The following is a 12,435-nucleotide window of genomic DNA, read 5'->3' on the forward strand; positions in this document are numbered from 1 at the left end:
AGTTCTATTATTTTGATAAGCCTATAATAATAGGGACCAGTTGTGAAGGTTATTATATTATGAAATTATTGACTTTTTTAAAGAGGTTCAACCACTGCAAACCAGAATATTTTCAATGAAAATATTTTAATAAGACTTAGTAAATTTCTAAACCTTCTAATTGTCACAAATTTTATATGTAGTGATCAAAGCAAAGAGTATAGAGCTTTTTTACACTTATGGACATTTCATGGAAAGGAATTAATGTTATAAGAGAAATCATAATAACTTAATAGATATTCAGATTTAGGAAGCGTAATGTCAGTAACTAAAATATTTTGGTCAGTGTGGTCAGATTTGTATAATGGCAATTCACATATTTGTTATAATATATTCTCTTTTGGTTTTGTTATAATACATTCTTAGTTATGTATTCTTCATCACCAGAATCTCTGATTTTTGTCATTTTATTGAAATTCACAAAAAAATTGTATTTAAAACTCATAATCATGATGATAAGAACTTATCTTCATTAATATTGAATACTTTTAGTTAAAAATGTTTTTATGAATACTCCAAAAATGTAATTTCTTGAAAAAGACATACCCAGTATAGAAGTTTAATTGATATGTGTATTCTTCATCAAGTTTTTTCTTTCTCCTTTCATAAATTGAGTAAGTTTTCTCTCTATCTATCTTAGACTAGTCTTGAATGAGAGTAGCACTTTTTTATTCATTTACCTTCATCATTCTATGAAGAACTTTAATAATATACAAAGTGTTAAGTATTTTTTATTTTCAGTGATGGCCCTTGAATGAACATTTTCTAAAATAAAGAAAGTGAAGCTCCCTCTACTGAAAACATTTTATAAAATAAATGTGTTTATGGAAACTATTCTTTGTTCACTAAATCTATTTGTAATATACTGAGCAAAACAACAATAACATGTAAACTTAAAAAAAGTAACAAAAGTATTTAGTATTAATTCACAAAGATATCTTTTAAATTTAAAAATATTCTTTCCAGGGCAATTTGGAGGCAAAAATATCTAGAAACCATCAACATTTATAATTATACTAGGGGCCCAGTGCATGAATTCATGCACCTTGAAAGGAACTGTGGGCCGAGAGGCTGCAGTAGGCACAGGAGCAGGTCTCAGCCCACCCTCCGTGCCCCGTTCAAACCCACTGACAGCACAGAGCAATTCCAGCCAGCACCAGCAGAAGGTGTGAGCAGAGGCTGCTACCCCAATTGCCCCTCAGGGGCAGGAGGAGGTGGAGAAGCCCTCAGGGGTGAACAGGGCCTACAGCCACCACTCGCACCCACTGATGGCACTGAGTGATCGGGACTGGTGCCGGGCATGGGCAGTGGGTGCAAGCTTCGGCTCTGGTGTCGGCTGAGGGTGTGGGTAGGGCCAGCACTGGCTGTGGGTGGGAGAGGCGAGTGGGACTGCAGCGTGCGGGAGCAAAGAATTTTCAGGAACTATCAGAGGCTCGCCCCGATGAAGGCAACCAGTGCCCGCCTTGGTCTGGTGCCCCCACTCACCTGCTCCACCATCCCACCATGTTCCGTACTCGCCCCCTGGTGGTCAGCACACATCATAGTGATGGGTTGTTCAGTTGTTCTAACATTCAGTCTATTGGCATATTAGCCTTTTATTATATAGGATAATTTATGATTACAAACCTTTTTTCATAGGTTGTAAAAGATTTTTAATTTTTTAATTGAGATACAACATACATGCAGAAAAGTATACAAATGACAAGTTCTGTATGCAGGTTCACAAAAGTAATACACTCAAGTAAAGAGACTCTGATCATTGTCAGTGTAACAAAAGTCCCCACCCTGCTCTCTGCCACCACAGCATTCTTTCCCAGGAACTGTTTTGCCAAAAGATAATCACTACCTTGACTTTTTCAACAATGAATATGTTTTCCCTGCCTTTGAACTTTATATAAATACTCTTCTGCTTTATTTTTATGAGCAGTGTGTTTATGTGATTTTCCATATAGTTGCATGTAGCAATAGCTTGTTTATTCTCATTTCTACATGGTATTCCACTATATGAAGACATCACAATTTACTTGTTGTTTTATTATGGAATATTTAAGTATTTTTTAAGTTTTGGCTAGTGCTGCGATGAACATCCTTGAACATATCTTTTTGTGAATACATTCATTTTGGGGATTGTATGGGTTGGGCCTAAGTCTTTCTCGAGAGAAAAAATTGTTGGATCAGGGGTAGTTTAGTATATATACCTCTTGGTTTTAGCTTGAGTTGATACTACAAGTTTTCCAAAGTAGTTGCACCTATTTATACTCCTGCCAGCAATGTTTGAGAGTTTTTGTTGCCATTACTACTACAAAATTTGATCAGTGCAATATTATTTTAAAAATGTTAGCATTTTCTTAGATTATTATTGTGAGCCCATAAATGATATTTTAGTTATTTTTATCTTGGCATGATTTCTACTTTTTAGTAAATAAGTTTTATTAAGGCAAAAGCATCAGCACAAAAGTATTTCCTACTATAATACAACTAGAAGTATTTATTATCAGAACAAGTCTGGTATAAGAAATATAATTTTAAAAGGGAATTATTAAAAAGAATAGTTCTTGTAGTAAAAATAAGTGAGAAGCCTGGTTGGTGTGGCTCAGTAGTTGAGTGTTGACCCATGAATCAGGAGGTCATGGTTCAATTTCCAGTCAGGGCACATGCCCGAGTTTCGGACTCGATCCCCAGTAGGGGTATGCAGGAGACAGCCAATTGATGATTCTCTCTCAACATTGATGTTTCTATCTCTCTCTCCCTCTCCCTTCCTCTCTCTGAAATGAATTGAAACATATTTTTAAAAATAAGTGAGAAAATTATGTAAACAGACATAAGAAATTTGAATGCCTTATTAGTGAAATTTTTAAAAGTTTCACACTTTGCTCAGATATTGCTTAATTTTGGCACAATTCTTTGGCTTTTGGGTTCTAGTTTTCATATTAATAAAATAAAGAACAAGACACCAGTGTTAGGCTTTCTTTTAAATGTAAATAAGTGAGATTATGAAGAGCTTGAGGAAGAAATTTCAAAAATAGGGGAATTGCCAAAATTTTTTTTTAAATTAACTATTTCACCACATACAATTTTGTTTTTCATTTTTACAATTTGAAACCAACATAGGCCTGCCAGATAAATAAATTATGGTACATTGTATCAAAAGCTGAATGTGTGAATGTCAAATTTCATGATAATCACAAATAAGATGTTTTCTTGGTTTACCTCAAAATTTAAGAAAAACATTTTTGGCACAGAATTTCTTGTTTTTGCATTTGGTATGTTTTAGAGGGTGAAGAAACCCCTTTTAGTGCTGGTTCTATTTTCTTATGTAAGATATTAAATAAAAATATACTTCAAGGAATAAACATTAAGTATCAGGATTCTATATAGGTTTTTAATATTATGCTACACATAATATATACTTTTCCCCTTTATGTCTCTGGTGAGACATTTTCCCAAATATAGAAGGATCGTGGCCCAGTTTTCTAGTCAATGCCTCAAGCAGTTTGCCCTGCAGATTCAGAAAACAGCTTATAAAATATTTTCTCTTGTACATACTTTTTCTTTCCCTTGAACACACAACTATGTACTGAGGCAACTCAATGAACAAATATGTGCATCATAGGTAATATTAAGCAATGGGTACAATTTGCCTAGGAATGATTGAGAAACTACCATCTTTCCTGACATGAAACTAGTAGGGAAGAAACTACAAAGGTCCAAGTAACAAAAGAAAAACACAGCAATGTTTAGGGAGTATAGATTGGGAAGCTACCCAGAAGGCTTGGTACTTGTGCTGGATCTTCGAAGATGCTTGCTCCACAAACAGAAATAAGATATAAAGAAAATATTATATGCAAAGGAATGATATAGGCTTATAGTATGCTTAGGGAATGGTGATGGTTAAATTCAATTGAGGGAATTCCAATTTATAGTTTAAATCATATTTTAATGGCAACAACTTTTGAGCTGGATACAGTAATAAACCTGCAGAAATATGGAAAAGTTACCACTTGCTTTCACAATGTAATATGTGTAAAATTTAGAAGCATATAATCTAATTATAACAGGATATTTATTATTATGGGAAAGATCTTGTATATTAGCTCAAAATATTTCTATAAACTCTTCTCTTTCAGAGGTACAATTTACCTCAAAATTGCAATTAACCATAAGCTAGCTAATAATAATTAGTAATAGTAAGAACTATTTAAACAAATAATAATGACAAAATTATAAGAAGAAAGAATAATCTTGTTTTATAATATGGAGACCATGTTTGAATCTTTTGTCACAATATGATCTTTTATCATATTTATTTTTCCCCCTTTCCTTTAACTCTCTTACATAGATCTTATTTTATAACAATTTTGAAAAAACAATTAAAACAAAATAGTTGTGGACTACCCAAAGATGGCCTTCATGACCTTTTAGAAGAATTATTGGATCAACTAATTTTTATGTTTTTTTCTTAATTTTTCATCAGAGTTTATAGTCAATATTATTTTGTATTAGTCTCAGGTGTACACATCAGTGGTCAGGAAACATACACTTCACAAAGTGCTCTTCACCATATTTCCAGTGCCCATCTGGCACCATACATAGTATTATATTGTTGACTATATTCTCTATGCTATAATCTATACCTCAGTGACAATTCTGGAACTACCAATTTGTACTTCTTAATCCTTTCACCTTTTTCATCCAGCCTCCCAATCCCCTCCCCCTGGCAACTGTTAGCTTGTTCTCTGTACTTATGAGTCTGTTTTTATTTTGTTGGTTTGTTTTGGTCTTTAGATTCCACATATAAGTGAAATCATATGGTATTTGTCTTTCTCTGTTTGACTTATTTCACTTGGCATAATAGCTTCTAGGTCTTTTATGGCCAAGTAGTATTCCATATACGGTACTACGGCCAAGTAGTACCGTATATGTATTTATCTACTCATCTATTGATTATATGCAGCTATCTATATATATAAAAAGCCAGCAACCAGAACACCGGAATGACTGAAATGACTGGTGGCTATGATGCTCACTGTGGCCATCAGGGGTGGGGCCAGCCGGCCAACCACCTGCGGCTCCTCCCCCCAGCTGGCCCCACCCCCAATCACCCCCCTCTCACTCCAATCAAGGGCGTGGCCTGCCAGCCAACTTCCCATGTCCCCTCTACCCCACCAGCCCAGGGCGAGCCAGCTAGACCCCACACATGCACGAATTCATGCACTGGGCCTCTAGTTGTATATAATGCTGCAATGAACATGGAGGTGCAAATATTCTTTCAAATTAGTGTTTTGAGTTTCTTTAGATATATACCCAGAAGTGGATTCACTGGGTCATAAGGCAGTTCCATTTTTAATTTTTTTAGGAAACTCCATACTCTTTTCCATAGTGGCTGCACCAATCTTCTTTCCCACCAACAGTGCGCAGGGTTCCCTTTTTCCACATCCTCGCTGACACTTGTAGTTTGATTTATTGATGATAGCCATTCTGACAGTTTGAGGTGATATCTCATTGTGGTTTTAATTTGTTTTCCTCTGATGATTAGTAACATTGAGCATTTTTTCATATGTCTTTTGGCCATCTGTATATCCTCTTTGGAGAAGTGTTTATTCAGGTCCATTGTCCAATTTTTAATTGGATTGTTAAATTGTTGATGTTGAGTTGTATGAATTTACATATTTTGGAGATCATCCCCTTATCAGATACATGATTGGTGCATGTCTTCTTCCATTCAGTAGGTTGTCTTATTGTTTTGTTGATGTATTTTTGCTATACAAAACTTTTTTAGTTTCATGTATAAAATATGATCTTTTTCTACACCATCAGAGAATTTGGGTTGTTTTGAAGAAAAAAGGATGCTGAACTTAGTCTGGAGTGATTTGAGTTTGAGAAGCTAGCAACAGATCTTGACATCTTGCTATCAGCTAGGAATGCAGAAATAATATTTGACCTGTAGATTTAACAATCACAGTGTTACGAAGGTGGTCATATTTGTGCAGAGAAAAAAGAAGAGAGGAAATATTTATATGTAATGGAAGTAGAACATTTAGAGCAGGGCACAGAGAAGAAGTACTGAGAGCCTTGAGCTGAACTGTGGAGTTGAGATTGATAAAAAAAAATGACAAAGCCACAGATTTATCAGTTTCATCCTTTTAATCTCAAGGACCAACTCTTTTCCAATAGCATATATCTTTCTAACACTTTTCTATAAACCCCTCCAAAGCTCTGATTTCAATGAATCTCATAAATTAGTCCACAATCATAAATAATATATTTTATTCACTTTCATGTTCCTAGGAGATTTCTAGGGAGTTATTTTGGAGGACATACATCTTTTCCTTTTCCTTACTTCATGAAGCATATATAGTGGCTCCCCCTTGATTTTCGCACCAAAACTATCTCTTATCTTTGTCTATGTGATGATCTTTTTACTTGGATTAGCCATACTCATTGAAAATAAATTCATATGTAGGTAAATGTCTATGTGGAAATGTAGGTTGTTTGTCTTTCTCTATAGGAAAATGGTATAGTTGTAGCTTTGCTTTGCTTGGGAGAATGGACCAAGAGGAGAGACAAGTGAGTGATCGTCAGAGAACTGGTTCCAGAGCAAAGGCACTGCTTAGCCACAGACAGAAAGTGTGTGAATGGTTGTTCAGCTACACAAAATGAAGCCATTCTACCAATTGCATGACAACCACACATATTTAAAGAAAACAGAGTTTGAAATCCTTATATGTCAGAAGAGAAAACAGTGGTAAGAAGAAGAAGAAGAAGAAGAAGGAGGAGGAGGAGGAGGAGGAGGAGGAGGAGGAGAGGAAAAAGAAGCAGCAGCTCAGTCATGGTGAATTTCTGAATTTCTTTTAGAATTTCCATACTTGAAATACTTTTAAGAGGAAGTATTAGTAGCACCTTTCAGACAACTTAATGCACAGTAGCAACATCAGTGGTACAAATAGAAATAGCATAAAATCTAAACATTATTAACACTCTCTGGAAATAGTTTATTGAATGGAATAACTTTCAATGCAAATGATGAAGAATTTTCTTTGAGTGCATACAAACATTTGCCGTACACAATTGGGAATTTTCGCTAGACCTGGGATATTTCTGATACCATTATACAACCATTACCAACATAGGATGATTGGGATGGCATTAGAAGTAACTGGTCCTTCCAACATCCTACCTATATATGAAAATCTCTCAAAAATCTCTCTAACATGCAGTCATCCCATAAAATTTAAAAATGTTTCAACAACACTAGCCTGTTTGGCTCAGTGGATAGAGCAAAAGCCTACATACTGAAGGGCCCGGGGTTTGACTCTGGTCAAAGGCACACACCTAGGTTGTAGGCTCCATCCCTGGCCCTGATCAAGCACGTGCTGGAGACAACCAATAGGTGTGACATCAGTGTTTCTCTCTCTCTCTCTCCTTCTCTCTTCTACTCTCTCTAAAAAAAAGAAAAAAATGTTCCAACAATAAGGACTTCTTTACCTCAAGTAGAAAATATTTAGCAAACAATTTTCATCAAATCAAAACTAAAACATTATTCTATTTTCTCCTGTCCAAAGTGAAATATATATATATAAATCCCCAAATATTTGTATTTGTATATTTTATTATTATTATTTTTTAATGTTTTAATCTCCACTTAAAATTATCATTCTGCTTGTGGAAAGTGTGTTTATTTGAGCATGATTTGACCTGATAACATTTTCCATGTAGTTGCTCCATGTATGAAGTTTGAATGGTCCAGTTTCAGAATGCCTGTGGCATTCTACCTGAATATCTCTATAAAAATGACTACATTCCAGGCAGTGTGTAAATAACTATTAAATGTATATATCATATATTTATATACACATATAAAAATATCTTTAAATCAATACATAATTTTAATTACCTACTTTTTATAAGATCACTTCACTGGAAAGAAGACATAATTAAATGACCATCCTAATAATTAAATAAATAATGCACATTCTTAAAGTATAATACAGTATATGAATTTCTATTATTGCACCTATCACAGTTCTGGAATCATAATCACTGACACATGTTCAATTCTCTACCTAAACTGAGAACCACTGAATATCACTGAATATTTATTTTCGTCTTTTATTTTGTTTATTTATATATATTTATGTTTTAGGCACAAGAGACTCAATGAAGGGTGATTGAATAATTTTCCTTTTTTGCTGGCAATTTTTAAAGATGTAGTCATGAATAACTACACACAATAATAACAATTATAAATATTGAGAAAAGAAACATTTTTAGTAATGGAAAGAAGTATATATTCTTTATAAGGAAGAAGGGAATTTAAACAGACCTTAAATAGTTGAGGGATTTGGAGTGGGCAGAAGAGAGGGAAGAGCATTTCAGGCAGGAAAAACATTGCTAGTAGAGGAACAGGCCAGTTTCCATGTGAAATGGGGGCTACAGAAGATTTCACAGCGACATTTCTACCAGGGGACCCCACGTTTTGTCTTTTTTTTCTAATAAATCATGATTTATGTTGTTTTGGGTCTAACTTCCTAGGAAAAATGTATGTGACTATTGTAGGGTGTTAGAAAAAAAAATCAGCCAATGTTTATGAAAATAATAGGTTCCTCTATTTAGAAACAAAATGGTTCATTGTCATTAGTTGTTATGAAGGGAAGAAAATATTCAAATGAGCTCCTTTATATTCACTTGTTCTGCTAATGTCAATATACATATTTTTGTTCATTTCTATAAATTAAATGTGTGTTTTTCTGTGTATTGAAAATTTGAGGACTGGAACTTAAGTATTGATGTATTAAATAAAACAAAAACCCAAGAAAAGAAGACATGATTATTCATAGTTTTATAAAGAAATTATTACATTTCTGACAAGGGAAAGATGAATGGCATATGTACAGGCAGTCCACGGGTTACATGGGACTCAACATACATCGTTTCGTGGTTACATTGCCATCTCTCATTTATTTATAAAAAAAAGTTCCGTCATTTCAACATATGTACATATGTGCTTTATGCTTTTTATTATCTATTTACCACAAGTGAAGGTCAGGAATTGTTATCTTTTTTAAAAATTATGTTTACTGTTTCACTTCATTACTGCTGTGTATGTGCTCCATGTGAGTGTGATGTAGGTGCTTATGTAGGTGGGTTCCGACTTGCGGCAAAAATCACTTTACATTGTGCAGTAGGAATGGATCTCCAACGTGACCCGAGGACCTACTGTAATCAAATGTTGACATTCCCAAACTTATGAACAATATATTTCTATAAATTATCTTTTATTAAATAATAAAACACCCTAAAATGCATTGATGACATTTTCCACCAGCTCTTAAATCTTTCCTTTTTAAGAACAGACTTACCTCTACTCTGTTAAAACATGAAGGGACCCAACTTTGTATAGCATATTCCACTGCATATTAAGAATGAATGAACTGCCTGTATCCTTAACTTGCCTCTTGTCTTATTTATTGGAAAGAATAGAGTTAACAGAGGATTATATGGGTAAAACTATTAGAAATCTTTCTACTTTAGGTTGTTTCTTGGTAATGATCTTAAAAAAGATTATGAAGTCCTCCTTCCCCTCCCCTTCCTACAAATCTACAATAATAAAGGAGAAACATGCAAATTAACCATCACTCTGACACTACACTTCACCCACCAGCCAATCAGAGCAACTATGCAAATTAACCCAACAAAGATGGTGGTTAATTTGCATACATAGGCGCTGAGCAAATACTGAAGATGACTGAAGATGGCGGAGGCCACAGAGCTGGAGTGAGCAGGAGGCTTGGGTTGCTCCCAGTGACGGAGGAAGCCAAGCTTCCTGCTGGCCCTGGATTCCGCTCAAGGAGTGGCTAGGGGCCTAGGTCTCCCGGGGCAACTCAGGCTTCCAGCCTACTCTGGACTCCACTCAAGTAGGGGCTGGAGGGGAAAGTCATAAATCATTTTGCCTATATAAAAATGGAGATTTAACTTGGCACCAATTTGCCTGGTGAGTCACAGAGCCACCAAGCCTGACTCTAGCTGTCCCAGGCCCCAACTCACTGCTGGCTGAGCTAAGAATAACACAGCACACCTATAATCACTGTGGTCTGCAGATGACAAAAGTCCTTCCCCCACTTTGAGGGTATTGCTACTCAAAATGTGGCCCCTGAACCAGGAAATAACCATCACCTGGGAGGTTATGAGAAATGCTCAATAAATTCAATAAAAATTAAAAAAAAGAAATATAGACTCCAAATTCCACCACAGACTTCCTGAACCCAAATCTTCATTTTATCAAACCCTAAGCATATTCAGGTTTGAAAAAGCACTGTTTTAAGAACATCGACCGCTAAGGGATGGGAAGGGTAAGAGGTACTGGAAAGAAATAGAGAGGAGGTATGGTAAGAATAAAAGGGGAACACAGAGTATGTCACAGAACCTAAAAGTAAAGTTTAGAAATGAAAGAATGATCAGTAATATCAAATGCCATAAAAACAAAAAGAATTATGGAAGATTATCAGAAGTCTTCTCCAGTGCATTTTTGCTATAAAAATACATGTACAAATATGTTAGCATAACATTGAATGGTGAGGTAAAATAAAAGAGAAAATATAGGTTCCTTTTTTTTCAAGAGGCTACTAGTACTAGAAGGGGAAGTAATGATGGACAGAGTTGAAATAGGCAGTTCTTGTTTGTTGAGTTTTATTTTTAAAAGGGGAGAGGGTTTAAGCTTGTTTACAGCCTGGAGGAAAGAAGTCAGTGAATTAGGAAATGCTTAGGAAGAGACCAGAGAGGTACAGAAGAGAAAGGCAAAATTACTGATAAGATGCAAAGAGCAGTAGTTGAGCAGTAGCTTTTGAACCGGAAGAGTGTGCTTGGTGTTTCTCCGGGAAGGAGGTTAGAGTGGATGCAGTATATAGCAAGCTATAGACATGGGAATAGTGATTTTAGAATTGCAATTGAAAGCTTAATTTTCTCTTTGCAGAAGGAAGCAAGGTCATCATTTGGGATAAAGATAACAATGAAGCAGACAGGTTTAGTCTGATTCAACAGTTACAAAGCACAGAACAGCCTTTGGAGGGGCTGTGCTTCTAGTCCCTTAGGGAATTCAGTCCAGGCCCCACTGCAGCAGATGCCCCCATCACTCTGCCTGGGAGGAGAATGAAGCTTACAGATCTGATTTTTTTTAAAAAATACATATTTTTATTGATTTCAGAGAGGAAAGGAGAGGAAGAGAGAGATAGAAACATCAATGATGAAGGAGAATCATTGATTGGCTGCCTCCTGCACACCCCCTACTGGGGATTGAGCCTGAAACCTGGGCATGTCCCTTGAATGGAATTGAACTCGAGACCCTGCAGTCCTCAGGCCGATGCTCTATCCACTGAGCCAAACCAGTTAGGGCCCTGGTGGGCAAACTTCGGCTCGAGAGCCACATGCGGCTCTTTGGCCCCTTGAGTGTGGCTCTTCCACAAAATACCACGTGCAGGCACGCACGTAGAGTGTGATTAAAACTTCGTGGCCCATGCGCAGAAGTCGGTTTTCGGCCTGGGCGAGTCTATTTTGAAGAAGTACTGTTGATATTTGGCTCTGTTGACTAATGAGTTTGCCGACCACTGGTAGGGCTAGAGACTTGATCTTTATTCAGACTGCACTAATTTAGGTAGCAAAGCCAGAGGTAGAACCCACCTCACCTAATTCGAATCAACTGCTTATTTTTCCAAACACTGCAATTAGGCTATTGTACAGGAGAAAATAAAACGATCATAAAAGCTGAAATGTGATCTATTCTCTTAGAATCACAGTAAGAATGTTTTATTAATACTTTTATCAAAGAGTATAGAAATAGGACCCACTTTCAATATGTTACTCTTTGCTCTCAACTACGAGCACCAATTTTGGCAGCGTTGGCACACATCTTGTACTCTCACCTTGAACCCTTTTCCTTACATCTTGAAAATGGCTTTTCCTACAAAGCATTGTTTCTAGGGATTTTGTTATGCACAATTAAAGGAAAATATATCCTCTTACTGCCATAGGAAATAACTTCTATAATCCAGACATTTTAGAATCCTTTTGTTTACTGGGAAACTGTAAACATTTTCCCCAAGTAGTTTATCATATACAAAAAAGGAACGTGGAAGAGGACTGAGGGGAGAAGGAAACGGAGGTGGGGCAGAGGGAGAAGAGGGGAAAAGAGTCAGAGTGAGTAACCTCAGTTGAATAGTAGCTTTAAGCATAATGTTAATAACAGGGAATACATTTTGCTGACCTCTTCTGTCTCTTAATTTTTAAAAAAAAAAATATGTAGTCCAATAAAAACCTTGATGTAGAGTCTAATTATCACTAGGGAGAAACTGAGTAGCACCAAACTCATTGCTATATTTTCTTACCACTTCCAATTATAAACTC

At 35.9% G+C, this 12,435-nt stretch overlaps 1 protein-coding gene across 1 annotated transcript in view; it reads left to right on the top strand.

Moving 5' to 3' along the window:
- The window catches only part of GLRA3 (glycine receptor alpha 3), a 126,085-nt gene that overhangs the window by 1,555 nt on the left and 112,095 nt on the right, over positions 1-12,435 (top strand). The window lies entirely within an intron of this gene.

The sequence above is a fragment of the Myotis davidii genome, unplaced genomic scaffold, assembly GCF_000327345.1.
Source record: "Myotis davidii unplaced genomic scaffold, ASM32734v1 scaffold404, whole genome shotgun sequence".
NCBI classification, from domain to species: domain Eukaryota; kingdom Metazoa; phylum Chordata; class Mammalia; order Chiroptera; family Vespertilionidae; genus Myotis; species Myotis davidii.